Source organism: Trachypithecus francoisi, unplaced genomic scaffold (genome assembly GCF_009764315.1).
Source record: "Trachypithecus francoisi isolate TF-2019V2 unplaced genomic scaffold, Tfra_2.0 Lachesis_group2, whole genome shotgun sequence".
NCBI lineage: Eukaryota > Metazoa > Chordata > Mammalia > Primates > Cercopithecidae > Trachypithecus > Trachypithecus francoisi.
The window spans coordinates 10249494-10254316 of NW_022681465.1; positions in this window are offsets into that span (position 1 = coordinate 10249494).

Genomic DNA, 4823 nt, shown 5'->3' on the forward strand with positions numbered 1-4823 from the left:
AACAGAAAGAGATCCTAGGCAGATAGATACCTCAAAAGGTTAAAAATTCTTAATCCTACAGAATTTTAAATGAATCTTATCAAATGTTTTGTAAACAAACAATATGAATGGCCAAAACATTGCCCTCCATTTCACTGGCAGGTAATTTATATTGTCTTACTTAAGAATTCTCCCCTAGTTTTTCTATTGTACTGTATCCTGTTGTTTTCAATGAGATAAGTATTGTCATAGAAAAAGCATTTTCCGGCATAATATTTGCTTGGGTAGCATTCAGATTTTATTATTAATATTAACCAAGAGCCTTTTACATATTTAAAACCCATAGTTCAGAAAATGCTAGTATTGCTGCCCTCCTTCACATAAATTTTTAAAAGAATTATACTATAGTTTTGCTTCATTTTATATTGGGTTAAAACAGCCTTCAGGAAAGTTAACTAGGAAAGAAGACCTTTTTGTTTTATTTTTGCTATTTATATATAGAAGACAAATCAGCATTTGGGATTAGTTTTACATGACCAGTTATCAAATGGTCATAGTATGAAGTGTGCAGTTGTTCATTATTAGTAAATTATGTTTGATTTTTAAACTAGTACTAATAGTTGAGATGAAAACTGAAGAAAATGCCAATGTGATGTTTGTGTATAGCTAGCCTTAAAAAACTTCCCATGTTTTTAGGTGATTTTTTCCCCTCTTAGTTCTCTGGAGAAACAATGAAGATGGGCCATTTCAATTCCAGATGTAAACAAAAAGTAATTTTTATTTCAACATTTAATGTAACTGTTATTGTGGATTCTTGTTTTGTGTATTTTCTTTCCCTTATTCAAGTAATAGAGAATAACTTTCCTTCAAATGATTTGATTCAAGATACGTCATTTCTGTATTGGCAAAATGCCACTATTAAAAGTGTAATTCTTGAATTTAGGTTGAATTGATGACTTTTTAAAACAAAACAGTAACACTGGACATTTCTACATTGTATTGCGTTTGCAAATGTGCGTGAACACACGTGCAGGAGAATGTAGTGCCATAAGAACACTGGCACTTTTTAAAACTTTCCAAGTTAGCTACTTATTTTCATTTTCAGGGTTGAGTACTCTGATCTCTCTACTTACTGTGAGAAGTTTTCTACATTGTAAAATTAAAAGATTACATTTAAAATACTCCTTTAGGATGTTATTCAGCCATCAAAAAAAAAAAAACCAACTAAAATGTCTTAACCACTAAAGTATTATTAAAAGCCTCATTTGTGGAGATTCGCTGACTTCCTTGGTTAAGCTGTCTTGTATTTACTTAATTTATCCCCTCAACCAGGTGTTTTCTTTTCAGCCTGTTACTGCCCTGTGCCATTTTAAAAAATAGCCATCATGAGTAAGGGCTTCTTTAAAATAATCCCTGACAATATCTTTGGCATTCATAAGACATAAAGATACGACAGTATGTATGTTTTCATTCCTGTTTTGTACGAGTGCCTCATTTTGTAGTCATGAAAGTAACATAGTACCTTAAATAAAAATGTAATGACTAAGATCTAGGAATAACTATTGTAGAAGCTAAATAGAACACTTAGTTGGGGGTGTCAGTTTTCTATTAAAGCAGACACCTTAGGTACCCAGACCAATTTTATGTATATATATTCTGAAATGCTCCCTTTTTTATGTGGTCATTTGTTGCCTTCTAAGTTGAGAGAACAAAACTGAATAAAGTGAATGTTAGTTGTAGTCTAGTTTTTTGGTTTGTTTTTGTATTATTGCAAGATTGCTCTAAGATTGCAGAAATATCCATTATTAGCCAGTATAGATAATCCAGATGTTTTAATATCATAGGAAGGAAAAATAACTCCAGTTAAATGTGACCGTGGCCCCTCCCTTTTATGTATAAATTTAAACGCATAGTTGCAGAGGATACATCCCTCCCCTTCTGTCTCCCTAACTTGAATTGTAGACCATCCTCACTGGGAAGAGTAAGGCCCCACATTTTGTGCAATAGCAAGCTACTGCCCACTTCTGCATGTCTGCTACAAGATAGGTTGTCTGTTAGCTGAATACTTAGAGTAAAACCAGTCAGATCCATTATATATACTTGACCATATGTCCCAGAGAAAAAGGAAAGACTTGCGTGATGTTTTTTTCCTTCTGAGTGCCCTGAGGAGATCCTTTTGCTTCAGACTGTTTCTAATTTTTCTTTGTCTATAGGTTCAGAATTTTTCCTATGATTGTTTTCCCCCAAACAAGTGCATTTTTACTTTAAATGCAGAGGTGATAGAGGAAATGCTGTTTGAACCATAGACATCTTTAATCTGTGAAGTTGAAATTTTTCAGTAAAGGAAGTTGCATGCTGAAGTTCAGAAACTGACCATTAATTTCCCCCTTACACTCCACAGTTCTTAGCTACTCTTGTTGCAAACATATAGTGATAAGGAGAACTGATGTATCAAGGGGCTGAGAAGGTAACGTTCCCCTCCTCCTGAATGTTTTTATTTTGATGTCTGTTTTGTTTCTAACACTGTACTTAGTAGTATAGTTGAATGAGGTATGATGCCTCCCTTCAAGAAACTCAGAATGGAACAGAAACATGAGCAAAAGATTGTATTACAGAGGTGTGAATAAAATGCCATGGGGAACATGGAGAAAGGTTCACCCGGGAGAGATGGCCTAGCCACTTCCTTAGTGACTGTTGGGTGTGTGTAGGTCCCCCTGCCGTTCCTCTTTCAGCCTTCTGCAATCTAGTTCTACATAGTCACACACTTCTCCAAAACCAGCCATACGTAAACACTACGTAGGGGCCCCTTTTTGCCTCCTTTTACATTGTTATCATTTTGAAACTTTTCTTTACATATGTAGCAGTGCTGGAGTTTTTCTGCTTCTCTGTGGTTGTTCAGTAACTCTTCTTCAGGACATACCTAAAGATGAGAAGCTTCATACCCGGTCCTCCTATTCATTCACTCAGATGTTTTTGGGATCAGTCCCTTCTGCTGGCTGTGCATTGGTTTGATGGAACAGAATAGAGTCCAGAAATAACCCAACATGTATGTAGACAACTGATTTTTAACAAAGGTGCAAAGGCCTTAAAAAAATGGTGCTGGAATAATTGGGCATCAGATGCAAAATTAAAAATTGATCCATATCTTAACACTGGCAAAGATTAAAGTCAAAATGGATTATAGTTCCCCAAAACTGTATAATTTCTAGAAGATGACAAGGAAAACGTGTTCAGCCTTGGGTTAGAAAAAGATTTCTGAGATCCAACATCAAAAGCACAATCCATGAAGGAAAAATCAATAAATTGTACTTTATCAAAATTGAAAACTTCTCTTTCAAAGGTACCATTAAGAGAACAGGAAGACAAGCTGTAGAGTGGCAGAAAATATTTGCAAAACATTTCTGATAAATGACTTGCATCTAGATTACATAAAGAAGTCTCAAAACTGAACAAGTAAACCCGTTGTTTTACTTAATTGCTGTTTCTCCTGAGCTTGCTGCCTCTGCCCCTGCTCTCTCTTCCTTTTTCCATTTGTTTTCAACATTGAATCCCGAATGTCCTTGAGATCCAAGTCAGAGCACACCAACCCTCAGAACTCTCCAGTAGATTACCATGGCACTCAAAAGTCCACAATAGCCTTCAACGTTGGGCAAAACATGGAGCATCCCTTTCCTTCCTTCTCTGACCCCATCACCTCTGTGTTCACCCCGCTCCTGCCGTCCTCCCTGCCTCCAAAACAGGTCGGGCCTTAGGGCTTTTGCACTTACTATTTGCCCTACTCAAATGTTCTTCATTCAGGCTCTTCAGCCTCCTCATTTCTTTCCTGAAGTGTCATTCTCACTGAGGCTTATCTAAAGCTGCAGCTACTGGGGCATTCCCGTCTCATCTCCCTGCTGTATTTTGTACTCCCTGCTCTCTTTTGTACTTTTAAACGTACTATATCGTTTACCTTTCTTGTTTATATTTGTGTGTTTTTTCCCACTTGAATGTAAGCTCCAAAGATTTTATTTTTTTAAACCGAATTATTACTGTATTCCCAGAATAATTCCCTGGCAAATATTTGGTACTCAATATTAATGCTAAGTTAGCAAATAAATGATGAATTTAGAATCAAAATAATGTATCTATGGCCAAAATAAAACCTGAAATCCCTGTCTCATTTCCCAGACGTAACTGCTGTTAATAGTTTTAGTTATATGCTTCCAGACATACCTTCACAGAATCATTTATCTCAATAAAGGTGTCATACTATGCAGACTTCGACAAGATGCTTTTTTTCACTTTACACGGGCATCTTTTCATACCATTGTGTAGCTAGGCTGTGATTTGTTTTCCAAAAGACAGTTACCCAATTTATATGGTAAAGATTTTTGTCTATATTTTTGTAGTATTTCTGTAGGGTAAGTTCCCAGAAGAAATATTGCACAATCATCAAAAAATTTCAGTGTTAAGTTATTGGCCCCTAAAGGTACTAATTAACATCCCTCTCAACAGCATATAAGATTCTTTGTTTTCTTTTTTGCGGGGGCGGGATTAGGGACAGAGTCTCACTCTGTTGCCCAGGCTGGAGTGCAGTGGTGCCATCTTTGCTCACGACAACCTCTGCCTCCCAGGCCCAAGTGTTCTGCCTCAGCCTCCCAAGTAGCTGGGATTACAGGCACGTGCCACCACGCCCAGCTAATTTTTGTAGAGATGGGGGTTTCACCATGTTAGCCAGGCTAGTCTCGAACTCCTGACCTTGTGATCAGTCCTGGGGTTACAGGCGTGAGCCACCGCGCCTGGGCCGATTCCCTGTTTTCATACTGTCATCAACTTTAAATACAAGTATTTTCAGTTTTTGCCAA